The 14,604-nt window shown below is 45.5% G+C and overlaps 1 protein-coding gene across 29 annotated transcripts in view; it reads left to right on the top strand.

Annotated features, from left to right (window-relative positions):
* Positions 1 to 14,604, top strand: part of FOXP2 (forkhead box P2) — a 979,918-nt gene that overhangs the window by 590,078 nt on the left and 375,236 nt on the right. The gene's annotated exons all lie outside the window — the stretch shown is intronic.

Raw genomic sequence — 14,604 nt, 5'->3', positions numbered from 1 at the left:
GGATAATAAGAGTGAAGGGAAATGGAGATGAGACAAGATAATGCTGAACCATAGGGGTGGGAGAGAGAGAGGGGACATGATGATGAACCATAGGAAGTTAAGGAGAGAGGAAGGCAGGTAGAGGCTAGGTTATAAATGTGGGATTGAAAGAGTGCGGACAGGGAGGTCTACAAAGGTATAATGAGGGAGAAGATGGAGAAATGCCAAGCATGGTAGAACCATGTGTGAGAGACCATGGGGGTTGTTAAGGAGATGAAAGAGAGGAGTATGTTAAGTACAGGGGATAGAAATGTAGCAATAGAGTGTATGAAAGACAGAAGGGGATAGGAGGCCAGGGCAGGAGTGAAACAGGAGAAATCATATAGGGCATGAGAGGAGGAACTGGAAAGTTGATAGGTAAATTAAATGTAGATGGAAGTATGAAGAGTGAAAAGGAGAAATTTGAGTGGGTAAAGAAAGAAAGAAAATATGTCAGAGACAAAAGTAGTGAGGGAATGGTAGAATCAGGGCAGGATTAATTTGTCGAGGACCCCTAGGCACACAAGTACCCTAGGCTCCCCTGCCCCACCCTTCCCCACCATGCCCCGCCCCCTACCCCGCCCTATGTATTTACCCATTTTCTTCTTTACTTCTTTATTTCCACTTTATTTCTTTTATTTTAAAATTCAAAATAAACAACAAATATCACCATACCAGTGCCAGTGTACAGTTTTTCTTCTATGCAACCTCCAAACATCTCTGGACAAATCTCCCCTTCCTTCCTAGAGGAAGAGATTTTCAGCTGGCAGGGCTTTGGGATGCCCACCAATTTATATTTTGCATATGGGTAGGAGGCATGGGGCATGGCGGGAAGAAAATTTAGTGCCTATCATTTTATTGGACTAATACATTTCTCACTTAGCTTTCAGAGGTTAAAACCTCTTTCTTCAGATCAGTAAACTATACTACTGTTATAGTATCCCTATCCTGACCTGAGGAAAAGAGTTATGGTCTCTGAATTAATAAAAAATATTTTAAAATTAGTTCAATAAACAGTATCATCTTATTTCCATTTTTTATTAATAAATGATTATCAACACAGCTACAATAATACCTTATCCTAAAGAAAAAATAAATAAATAAAACAAATAGAAATTTGTTTCTACCTTTGTTGTCTGGTTTCTGCTTTCCTCATCTTCTCATCATTCTCTTCCTTCCATCCACTGTCTGCCCTCTTTCTGCCTCTTCCAGAAATTGTCTGCCTCACCCTTCCATCTCTTCCTCCCCCCCATTGGTGTGGCATCCATCTTCTTCCCTTCCCTCCTCCAATGGTCTGGCATCTCTCTCCTCTCCTTCCCTTCACTCTCCCACACCCCCATGATCTGGTATTTCACTCTCTCCTCTCCCTTCCCATCAGTTCTATCAGCATCTGCCCCCTTTCTTTCCCTCCAACCCAATTCCATCCAGTATCCTATGTGACAAAGGTCCTAATTCCAACAGAACCAGATCCATTAGCAAGCAGTGGTGTAAGAAGGAGAGGTGCGAGGGGGCAGACTGCTCTGAACTCCAACTTGATGGGGGCGCCGATGGCTCTCCTCTTCTCCACCCACCCCATGATGATGGGATTGGATTAGACGGGTCTTTGAAGGGCACCCCCATCCACTTCTATATTTTAAAATCTTCACCAGCAGCAGGCAGACTATACTGTACACTGCTCGCACTGGCCATGTCCCTCACTCTGACATCACTTCTTGTTCACATGGCCAGGAAGTGGCATCATAAAGAAAGCTCAGCTGGTGGGAGAAGCAGGTATTCCAGCCTGCTTGTTGCCAGCAAAGATGTTATGCGGGTGCAGCAATGTCAGGGCGGTGGTAACCAGTGCATTGAGGGTGGTGATAATGGCAGCCAACTCTCCTTGCTAAACCACTGTTAACAAAATATCTGTTCTAATGGTAGTTACAATTCTATAACAATAGCTTTGATCTGTACTTATTTATGTCTTTGATCATAAAGACTATACTGTTTAAGAAATTCATGAAAAAGACCTAACACCGCATATATACTGCTTAAGAAATCCCTGGAAAAAGACCTAACACCACAAGTCCTCTTCCTTCCTGCCACTAACTCCCCAACCCCTGAAACAACCTACTCTACTCTTCATTCTCCTTGAAAATGACCAGACATCTTCTGTAATCCACCTTCTATAACTCTTTTTGTAATCCGCCTTGAACCGTGAGGTAATGGCGGAATATAAATCCCTAATGTAATGTAATTTCATCACTGAGCTGAGGAACATCAGGGCAAACAGAGATCTTTAAAAAATCAGGATTTATTTCCAGTTCTCAAGCAAAATGTGGCATTTTTCCAATGGGACCTGGCCATTTGTTGTTGCCTAATGTCTTGCCATCTAAAGCAGTCATGAAGTGTCTGAATGGTAGTTTGCTTATATTCAGGTTACAGACAATCCACACCAGCTTCCTTTGTAACTGTTCCCTCCCAACCAGTGTTCAAATTACAGGAACCACCTCCAATACCTTGAATAGTTTGTTTTTTTGCTCTGCTTTCTCTGAGTCATGCAATCAAATTATCAGTAATTATTTATGCATGAGTCTTCTTCTCTAGTTGCTTTTGCAGGAATAAAATGCTACAGATATCTATCTCATAGCTCCATAGAAACTTTGTAATGTTCTTCTTTCACCATACATAGATAACGACCTTCAGACATCTGCCAATATAACCAGTACAGAGATTTACTTCAATCTGCATTTTATAGTTGAAGATGTCTCAGATGATTTGGACAATGGGGAAGAAAGTTGGTAGTGAGCATGATGCAAGACTCCCCTGTGATCTTTGCTGTAACATTACAGAGCTTGATTATTGTGAGGGCTTATCTTGAACATAATGGTGCCAGAGCTATGAACATTTTTATGACCTGCTTGACTTGATTTACAGCACAAATAGACAGAACATTGTACAGAAAACTATTTCTCCAGTTTAACTGACTACTAATGACTTCACAACAGTTGTGTGTGATAAAGTTTTATTCATATTTTTTGAAAATTATCTATGCCTTACAACAGTGTTTCTCAACTTCTTCAAGCCAAGTACCCCCTAAGCCTAACAAATATCAACTGAGTACCCCCGCCCAAGATCTGCCCCAGACCCTGCTCCATAATAATAGTACTAATTGTAATACAATTTTATCCATTCATTTTTCATATACACACAATGTAATATTATTAACAATGCATAATGGTAACCACAAAATTAAACTACACGAAGCACTCTGTACACAGAGAAAATGTTAATTACCATTTATATTCTGTTTTTTTTTTTCAAAGAGGTCAAGGCAGATGACTTTAAAATATCCAATATCACCTCAATAACAGCTACAGAAAAATAGACAAATATAGTGCAAAATATAGACCACATATATAAATTCTCAAAATTGACATATTGTGATTCCCAGTCTCTCATTGCACTTCCTTCTGACTGTGCTCTTAACTGTGTTTCCAGGTCCACCTTATCCATCAACTGTTTTTCTCTCCTTCTTCACTTTCTGCCTTGCATCCATCTTTGTCATTAACTTTTACCATTCAACTTTTTTTCAATTGTTATGCTTTCTTCTCAAAATCTACTTTTCCATGTCTTACCTTCCCTTCTTATTGCTCTTCTCCCCCATGATCTGGTATCTCTCTATATGTATCCTTCCCTCCCTGGTTCCATAGTCTGACATCTTTCTCCTTCCCTCTCCCCCCACCCCCAGTGGTTTGACATCTCTCTCCTTCTGTTCCCTCCTTCCCACATTCTGGCATTTCCTTCTTACAGTCTAGCATATCTCTCTTCCCTCTCTCCCCTGGTCTTACAGGTCTCTGCACCTCTCATCCCTCCCTCCCTTCCTCCCCAACCCATAGCCAAGGCCCTCTCCAGATCCCGACCTATAATCTAACCCTCAACCCCATGATTCCCCCCCCCCCCCGGGCCTACCAAGGTACCTGGTGGTCCAGTGGGAGTCTGTGTAGCAGGAGTGTAGCCTTCCTGCTCCTGCTCCCTCATGGTTGATTCTAAAATGGCTGCCATGACATCTTGTGGCAGCTTTTGGTACTACAGGAAATGTTGTGAGCACCAGCCAAGAGGTTGTGGCAGCTATTTTAAAAGGCAGCCGTGAAGAGACAGGAGCGAGAGGACCAGGCTCCTGCCAAAAAGACTCCCGCTGGACCACCAGGTATCTTGGTAGGCCCCGAGGTGTGATTGTGGGGTTGGGAGGGGATTAAGGGTTCAGGGCTTGAGGAGCGATTCCATCAGGCAGCCTTGGGGCCTTTGCTGGGCAGGCTGCCTCCAAGGAAAGAGGAAGTTGCATCATCAGAGGCAGGCCGGCTTAGCAAAGGTCCCGAGACTGCCTGATGGAATCGCTAAAGTAATGATAGCTGCAGCTATATGTGGAAGTTAAAAGCACAGTGAGCTGCCGTTGTTAGTGCAGGAAAGCTGTGGAGAGAAACCAATGGTGGCAAAAAGGAGATATGTGAAGGCAGAAGGAGGGGGGGAAACTTACAGTGCTGTATCACATAACCCCTGCCAATGGTTTGCGTACCTCCTGGGTTATACGTACCGTGTGTTGAGAACCTCTTCCTTACAACTATAACTACAGTTGTCATTGTGAGAACATTTTGACTGTACTATAACAGTAATAAATAAGTTGCACTACACTGGCTTTGTGTAGTTACTGAAATAATGCTATGAAAGGGTAATATTAGCTATGTTAACACTCAGGTTATGTGCAAGTTAAACTTTAGTACTGAGATTTTACACTTAACCAGAATGTACTGTATATATAGACATAAGAATAGTCTTACTGGGTCAGTAGCCTGTTCTCATGGTGGCCAATCCAGGTCACTAGTATGAGGCCAAAATCCAAAGAGTAGCAACATTCCATGGTACAGATCCAGGGCAAGCAGATAGCTAGATAGATACAGATATCTATATTGATATAAATATGATATAGTTTGTGCTAATATGAAATTTCAGTGAGTAGAAAATCAAGCAAGTTTCTTGCCTTAACAATTAATTTAAATTGGGTGAAATGTAATATTTGTTAAGACCAGTGGTGTTTTCTCAGGAAATACAGTTAATTGTAGATAGTGAAATGCTAATTAAAACTAAGGGTACTAAAATTAGTTTTTCAGCACTGGCATGAATATTAATGATAATGGAAATAGCTTACTCTTAGAGAGGATATGGAAAAAAATGTAGTAAGGAGAGTCAAGAAATTGTCATGGAGAGATTTAATTAAAACAAACAAACAAAAAAAAACAGACACAAGAAGTAAGATTCTAATAGTTTGCCAATTTCTCTGTAAAGAAACTAAAAAGTGTGAGGCTGTCAAGGACCTTGGAGAAAAAAAATACCAAATACTAACCCAATTTGAAGATATATGCATTGTTCCACAAAAGACTTTGTAATAAATGTTACGTGGAGAGGCATAATAAAAAAAACGTCTAAGTCCCCTTTTAGCCTAAGGCCCTAAACACTGAAAGTAGCAGCAAGGTAATGTCCATTCTTTAAAAAAACGTCCAAACTGAGGTGTTTTTTTTTTTTTAGAATGGCCTACCTCTACATTCAGCAATTTAATCGCCCAGAACACATTATCATCCAAAAAATTGCCCAATCCCAAACATCCAAAGAAAGACTTTTTAGGTGAAGGAGGGGCCAGTCCTTCGCCTAAAAGCTGGATTCTGTAATCATCATCTGTCAAAATCAACACCGGTTATAGAATTCCACCCCCACCCCCCCGCAACGATCGCGGCAGAAGAGATGGCCAATCTCTTCTGCCGCAATCATGATCCACCTCCCCCCAAACCACGACAATACTGGCAGGAGAGAGCCCAACCCCTCCTGCTGAGGCATGAGCCCCCGAATCAGGCAAATACAGGCAGGAGGGATCCCAGGCCCTCCTGCCCACGGTGCACCCTCCCACGTCTCCCCCTACCCAACAATACCGGCAGGAGGGAGCCCAACCCCTCCTACCGAGGCGACCCCACCCCCAGACAATACTGGCAGGTGGGAGCTCAGTGGCCCCTATTTGGAACTTATACCTGTTTTGACTTGATCTAATTCAAAAAGTATAAGTTCCAACTGGGCAACCTGTTAAAGTTTTTGGTTATATTTGCTGTACAACTAAGTCTAGGTTGGCCTACCTCCCACCCACCCACCTCCGCCCTTACACCGCATCTAAAAACGCCTCTTTTTGCTTTAGGCATTTAGAGGCAGGGTAAAGACCTAAGCTGGTTTTAGATACATCTAAACCAGCTTTGATTATCAGTATTTGGCCAAGAAGAGTTTGTTGTATAAACTGGGTAAATTGTTTAATCGATTACCTCTTTTTCTAATCTGTTGGGTTTTATCACACACATATCTATGGTAGTTCCTGGATGGTTGAATTTTTTTATTTATTTTAAGTGATATAATGTGGATATGTAATGTATATGTTTAATGTGACTGAAACACTATCCTGGACAGATAACTCTTAAAGTATAAAACAGGAAGATGGTGATCTTGAAGGTGAATAGTTTCCAAAATCTTTTATGTTAATGATAGATTCCCCTAAACAAGAAGTCAATGCTGTTATATCATTTCTGCTTACTTAGTATTACCGTATTTTCACGCATATAACGCGCGCGTTATACGCGTTTTTACCTACTGCGCATACCCCTCGCGCGTTATACGCGTGAACGCGGTATACAAAAGTTTTTCTACATAGTTCCCACCCCGCCCGATGCCCGATTCACCCCCCCCCAGCAGGACCGCTCACACCCCCACCCCGAACGACCGCTCGCACGCGCTCCCACCCGCACCCGCGATCGGAGCAAGAGGGAGCCCAAGCCCTCTTGCCCGGCCGACTCCCCGACAATATCGGGCCAGGAGGGAGCCCAAACCCTCCTGGCCACGGCGACCCCCTACCCCCACCCCGCACTACATTACGGGCAGGAGGGATCCCAGGCCCTCCTGCCCTCGACACAAACCCCCCTCCCTCCCTCCAACGACCGCCCCCCCCCAAGAACCTCCGACCGCCCCCCCAGCCGACCTGCGACCCCCCTGGCTGACCCCCACGACACCCCCACCCCCCTTCCCCGTACCTTTGCTAGTTGGCTGGACAGACGAGAGCCAAACCCGCCTGTCCGGCAGGCAGCCAACGACGGAATGAGGCCGGATTGGCCCAGCCGTCCCAAAGCTCCGCCTACTGGTGGGGCCTAAGGCGCGTGGGCCAATCAGAATAGGCCCTGGAGCCTTAGGTCCCACCTGGGGGCGTGGCCTGAGGCACATGGGCCCAACCCGACCATGTGCCTCAGGCCGCGCCCCCAGGTGGGACCTAAGGCTCCAGGGCCTATTCTGATTGGCCCACGTGCCTTAGGCCCCACCAGTAGGCGGAGCTTTAGGACGGATGGGCCAATCCGGCCTCATTCCGTCGTTGGCTGCCTGCCGGACAGGCGGGTTTGGCTCCCGTCTGTCCGGCCAATTAGCAAAGGTACGGGGAAGGGGGGTGGGGGTGTCGTGGGGGTCGGCCAGGGGGGTCGCGGGTCGGCTGGGGGGGCGGTCGGAGGTTCTTGGGGGGGGCGGTCGTTGGAGGGAGGGAGGGGGGTTTGCGTCGAGGGCAGGAGGGCCTGGGATCCCTCCTGCCCGTAATGTAGTGCGGGGTGGGGGTAGGGGGTCGCCGTGGCCAGGAGGGTTTGGGCTCCCTCCTGGCCCGATATTGTCGGGGAGTCGGCCGGGCAAGAGGGCTTGGCGGGTAAACGGAGAGTCGGGACAGCGCACGGAGAGTCGGGGAGGGCGAAAGGAGAGTCGGGGTGGCCAGAGGAGAGTCGGGGCGGGCGAAAGGAGAGTCGGGGTGGCCAGAGGAGAGTCGGGGCGGGCGAAAGGACAGTCGGGCAGCATGCGCGTTATACCCGTGAGCGCGGTATACAAAAGTTTTTATACATAATATTGTGGTTTCTGCGCGCTATACCCGTGTGCGCGTTATACACGGGTGCGCGTTATTTGCGTGAAAATACGGTACTCATTGTATCCACTGCCACTCGATATTGCCCTAAAATGGAATATTTGCTTGTTTCAACTCCTAATTTCTTCATAGCAAATGTCTCAAAATGACTTTTTTTTCGTTGAAAGCATTTTTTAGTGATGGCATGTAATTTTTCCATACAGTGCTTTCAATTATTAGTGCAAGATTGAATGATTTTTCTTATGTGGACTCTTTTATCCCAATACAAGATTTGTGAGACTCCTGAGGCAGGCCATTTTGTACATGTCGAGCCGTTGAATGTTGTATTAAAGAAATAAAGGGTGTTCGAGAAACACATTGAGTTCACTAGTCTTCTTTGGACTTTTCCACTCCTTAGCGTTTGCGTTCAAAATGACTGTCATATCTGAGTACAAATATATTTGTACTCAGATATGACAATTCCTCAAGGCAGTCTTTAAGAAATATGATAAAATATTTACGAACCTGAAGATCCTGGCTGCTCAAACATGTCCCTTTTGTCATCTTTATCATAGTACTTCTAATCTAATTTAATATTTGTGTGTCGCGCACACCTAATCAGGCTCTAGGCGACTTTAGAAAAGGAAGGGAAAGGGTAGGACAAGGGGACAGGAAACTTAAAACTTAGGCGAAATAAGTAAAGATCATATGCTTATGATCTTAGATTAGTTGTTGAAGAGTGAAGTTTTCAGTTTCTTTCGTAATAGGATGTGGTTGGTTTCTGTTCTTATAGTCTCTGTGAGTTCATTCCAGATTTTAACTCCGAGGAAGGTGAACATGGACTGGAAGATTCTTTTGTACTTTAGATTTTTTGTTGAGGGGAGGTTCAATTGGATCCTGTTAAGAATTCTATGTGAGTGGACCATGCATCTGTTAAGAGATTGATGAGTGACATAGTAACATAGTAGATGATGGCAGATAAAGACCCGAATGGTCCATTCAGTCTGCCCAACCTGATTCAATTTAAATTTTTTTTTTTTTTTTCTTCTTAGCTATTTCTGGGCAAGAATCCAAAGCTTTACCCGGTACTATGCTTGGGTTCCACCTGCCGAAATCTCTGTTAAGACTTACTCCAGCCCATCTACACCCTCCCAGCCATTGAAGCCCTCCCCTGCCCATCCTCTACCAAACGGCCATACACCAACACAGACCGTGCAAGTCTGCCCAGTAACTGGCCTTAGTTCAATATTTAATATTATTTTCTGATTCTAAATCTTCTGTGTTCATCCCACACTTCTTTGAACTCAGTCACAGTTTTACTCTCCACTAGAGAATGACACTTTGGCGGTTTACCCGCGGCCACCGCATTTTAGCCGCGGGTCACCCGCCGAAAACGGGGAAGAAAACTAGCAGTCGCTGCGGCGACGGGGACAAGGCCATTCACCGCCCGCGGGGCGGTGAATGGTCTTGACCCCGCAGTGAGGCATGAAGGATCGCACGGTCCCCGCAGCTCACACCCGCCCGCCCAATCGATTCCAGTGTCCAGCCAGCTCTCTCCCCTCTCCTCACCCCAGTCCACAGATCCTCCTCCTCGGCGACCCGCACGCTACCAGAGAGCCGCGCACACCCGCCGCTGCTCAGCCTCGATCTTCTGCTCTGACGCAACCGGTAACAGGAAGTTGCAGCAGAGCAGAAGATCGAACACTGAGCAGCCGCGCGTGTGCGGCTCCCTGGGAAAGCGCGCAGGTTGCCGAAAAAGAAAACCCACAAACCAAGGTGAGGAGAAGGGAGAGAGCCGGCCAAACACCAGGATCGACCGGGCAGGCAGGTAGTGGCCGCGGGGACCGTGCGATCGCTAGTGTTCCCGGCTCAAATTGGAAGGAGGGAGTGAAAGGAAAAAGGCTTATATGGATGCAGCGGGGACGGTGACGAGGCGGTGAATGGGATGGCAGTGGCGGTGACGGGGCGGTGAAAGGGGTGACGGTGACGGGGCGGTGAAGGGATCGGCGGTGACGGGGCGGTGCAGAGGATGGTGGGCCGGTGACGGGGCGGTGACGGGGACAGATTTTTTCCCCGTGTCATTCTCTACTCTCCACCACCTCTCTTGGGAGCGCATTCCAGGCATCCACTACCCTCTCCGTAAAGTAGAATTTCCTAACATTGCCCCTGAATCTACCACCCCTCAACCTCAAATTATGTCCTCTGGTTTTACCAGTTTCCTTTCTCTGGAAAAGATTTTGTTCTACGTTAATACCCTTTAAGTATTTGAACGTCTGAATCATATCTCCCCTGTCTCTCCTTTCCTCTAGGGTATACATATTCAGGGCTTCCAGTCTCTCCTCATAAGTCTTCTGGCGCAAGCCTCCTATCATTTTCGTCGCCCTCCTCTGGACCGCCTCAAGTCTTCTTACGTCTTTCGCCAGATACGGTCTCCAAAACTGAACACAATACTCCAAGTGGGGCCTCACCAATGACCTGTACAGGGGCATCAACACCTTCTTCCTTCTACTGACTACGCCTCTCTTTATACAGCCCAGAATCCTTCTGGCAGCAGCCACTGCCTTGTCACACTGTTTTTTCGCCTTTAGATCTTCGGACACTATCACCCCAAGGTCCCTCTCCCCGTCCGTGCATATCAGCTTCTCTCCTCCCAGCATATACGGTTCCTTCCTATTATTAATCCCCAAATGCATTACTCTGCATTTCTTTGCATTGAATTTTAGTTGCCAGGCATTAGACCATTCCTCTAACTTTTGCAGATCCTTTTTTATATTCTCCACTCCCTCTTCGGTGTCTACTCTGTTAAAAATCTTGGTATCATCTGCAAAAAGGCACACTTTTCCTTCTAACCCTTCAGCAATGTCACTTAGATACATATTGAACAGGATTGGCCCCAGCACCGAACCCTGAGGGACTCCACTAGTACACCTTTCCTTCCTTCGAGTGACTTCCATTAACCACCACCCTCTGGCGTCTGTCCGACAGCCAGTTTCTGACACAGTTCACCACTTTGGGTCCTAACTTCAGCCCTTCAAGTTTGTTCAACAGCCTCCTATGAGGAACTGTATCAAAGGCTTTGCTGAAATCCAAGTAAATTACATCTAGCATATGTCCTCGATCCAGCTCTCTGGTTACCCAGTCAAAAAATTCAATCAGGTTCGTTTGGCACGATTTACCTTTTGTAAAGCCATGTTGCCTCGGATCCTGTAACCCATTAGATTCAAGGAAATACACTATCCTTTCTTTCAGCAACACTTCCATTATTTTTCCAACAACTGGAGTGAGGCTCACCGGCCTGTAATTTCCTGCTTCATCCCTGTGACCACTTTTATGAATAGGGACCACATCCGCTCTCCTCCAATCCCCAGGAATCACTCCCGTCTCCAGAGATTTGTTGAACAAGTCTTTAATAGGACTCGCCAGAACCTCTCTGAGCTCCCTTAGTATCCTGGGATGGATCCCGTCTGGTCCCATCGCTTTGTCCACCTTCAGTTTTTCAAGTTGCTCATAAACACCCTCCTCCGTGAACGGCGCAGAATCTACTCCATTTTCTCGTGTAACTTTGCCAGACAATCTCGGTCCTTCTCCAGGATTTTCTTCTGTGAACACAGAACAGAAGTATTTGTTTAGCACATTTGCTTTCTCCTCATCACTCTCCACATATTTGTTCCCAGCATCTTTTAGCCTAGCAATTCCATTTTTTATCTTCCTCCTTTCACTAATATATCTGAAAAAATTTGTATCTCCCTTTTTTACATTTTTAGCCATTTGTTCTTCCGCCTGTGCCTTCGCCAAACGTATCTCTCTCTTGGCTTCTTTCAGTTTCACCCTGTAGTCCTTTCTGCTCTCCTCTTCTTGGGTTTTTTTATATTTCATGAACGCCAACTCTTTCGCCTTTATTTTCTCAGCCACTAGGTTGGAGAACCATATCGGCTTCCTTTTTCTCTTGTTTTTATTGATTTTCTTCAAATAAAGGTCCGTAGCCATTTTTATCGCTCCTTTCAGCTTAGACCACTGTCTTTCCACTTCTCTTATGTCCTCCCATCCTAACAGCTCTTTCTTCAGGTACTTTCCCATTGCATTAAAGTCCGTACGTTTGAAATCTAGGACTTTAAGTATCGTGCGGCCGCTCTCCACTTTAGCCGTTATATCAAACCAAACCGTTTGATGATCGCTACTACCCAGGTGAGCACCCACTCGAAAATTAAAGATACTCTCTCCATTTGTGAGGACCAGATCCAATATCGCTTTTTCCCTTGTGGGTTCCATCACCATTTGTCTGAGCAGAGCCTCTTGAAAGGCATCCACAATCTCCCTACTTCTTTCCGATTCCGCAGATGGAACATTCCAGTCCGCATCCGGCGGGTTGAAATCTCCCAACAGCAGAACCTTCTCTTTCCTTCCAAACTTTTGGATATCCACAATCAGATAACATAAGAACATAAGCAGTGCCTCTGCCGGGTCAGACCATAGGTCCATCCTGCCCGGCAGTCCGCTCCCGCGGCGGCCCAAACAGGTCACGACCTGTCTGAATCACCAGAAGGGGCTCCCTTGCCACCTTGGTTTCTCATTGAAGTCCTATCTTCCCATCGAAGTCCTAACCCTCTGGTCTTGCGCATGCACGACCTGGTTGGGTTTCTATACTTATTACCTGGTTAGCTTTCTATACTTGTGTTACATCCCAGCTCCTCCCTCAGTATCCCACGATCCCTTTATCCCTCAGGAATTCGTCCAATCCCTGTTTGAATCCCTGTACCGTACTCTGCCTGATCACTTCCTCCGGTAGCGCATTCCAAGTGTCCACGACCCTTTGCGTGAAAAAAAACTTCCTTGCATTTGTTTTGAACCTATCTCCCTTCAGTTTCTCCGAATGCCCCCTCGTACCTGTTGTCCCCTTCAGCCTGAAGAATCTGTCCCTATCCACCCTCTCTATGCCCCTCATGATCTTGAAGGTCTCTATCATATCTCCCCTGAGCCTCCTTTTTTCCTTATCAATTTGCTGCGATTGAGTCGGAGGTCTGTAGACTACACCCACGTAGATAGAAGTTCCATCTTCTCTTTTCAGAGCAATCCATATCGCTTCTTCCTCTCCTCAGGTCCCTTGCATTTCGGTCGCTTGGATATTGATCTTTACATAGAGAGCTACTCCTCCACCTTTATGACCATCTCTGTCCTTCCTAAAAAGATTATATCCCGGTATATTTGCATCCCATCCATGTGATTCACTGAACCATGTCTCTGTGATAGCAACAATATCTAGATCTGCCTCTAATATCAGGGCTTGCAGATCATGAACTTTGTTGCTTAGACTGCGAGCATTTGTGGTCATCGCTTTCCAGCTATTTTTCTGCGATAATCTCCTTTTTTGTATGGATTTTTGTGTCGTTTCACTTTCCGTTGCAATACTAAGAAATGAGTTGCTGATATTGCTTATGTTGCAGCCTTTACTACTATCACATCTTTTCTTTTGCCGGGGGTGGTCTCTATAATTGTCCTTCGTACATACACCACCCCCCACCTTCTAGTTTAAATGCCTAGAAAAATATTGTCTAAATTTCTCTGCAAGGTTTCTTTTTCCTGCTGTAGTAATATGTAGCCCATCAGTGCAATATAGCTTCTTGTCCTTCCATGTATTTCCCCATCCTCCTATGTACCTGAAGCCTTCTTGATGACACCAAGCTCTGAGCCATCTATTAAAGTCCTCTGTGTTTTTCACTCTTTGCTCTCCTTTTCCATATGTAGGCAGTATCTCAGAAAAAGCTAAAGTCTTTACAAAAGGTTTCACGCCCTCACCAAGCTCCCGAAAAGCTTTCTGTGCTGCAAGTGTGGAGTTGGCCAGGTCATTTGTTCCCAGATGGATAACAACATCAGTGTTAAAATCCTTAGTTTCTTCCTTAATTATAGCCAGTATTTGCCTGGAACTCCTGGTAGCTGAGGATCCTGAAAGACATTTCACTATTTTGGTCTCCTCGCCCTGTGTTCCAAGGTTAATGCCTCTGATGATGGAATCCCCCAACAGTAATAGTTTTCTGTTTTTGGCTTTTTTATTTGTACTTAGGGTGCGCTTGTTCTCTTGAGTTACCTTCATTGGTTCCAGTCCCACCTCCCTTCTGTTTTCCTGAGTATCGCAGTGCACTAGTGGAGCGAAGGAATTCTGTAGAGGTAATATTAGTGAAGGTGGATGTTTCTGTGTTACATGTTGCAGTCTTCCTGAGCCTACTGTGACCCATTTATTCCTGGGCTGTTTTATTCTTTGAGGTAGAGGTGGTAAGTTGGTATGATTTTGTGGAGTGATGGAATTGCTTTAATTGTATTCAATTCCTGTTTAAGTTTGCAGAGCTCCTCCTTAATACTGGCAAGTTGAAGACAGATGGGGCAAGCCTTAAGCCTCCAAATAGTATGTCTTGGAATTAAAGCACCACAGTGATTGCATAGAATAAAGGTCATCTTGATTGGTTGTGAAGTGACTTGATTTGAGTAGTCCTGATTATATGGGTCTCTATATATGAATAGTGGTCCCTGGGGTTGGTGGGACTATAAGTAAGACTACTAATAAGGCAGAAATATAGGCTTTATACCACCTAAAACACAGTATTTTAAACAAAACTGCAGGTTCTATCAGTGCTACCCTAAAACACAGGATTTATAACAGG

The sequence above is a fragment of the Geotrypetes seraphini genome, chromosome 9 (assembly GCF_902459505.1).
Source record: "Geotrypetes seraphini chromosome 9, aGeoSer1.1, whole genome shotgun sequence".
In the NCBI taxonomy this organism is placed as follows: domain Eukaryota; kingdom Metazoa; phylum Chordata; class Amphibia; order Gymnophiona; family Dermophiidae; genus Geotrypetes; species Geotrypetes seraphini.
Note: the sequence above shows the minus strand (reverse complement) of the source record. Positions and strands in the feature narration are given on the sequence as shown.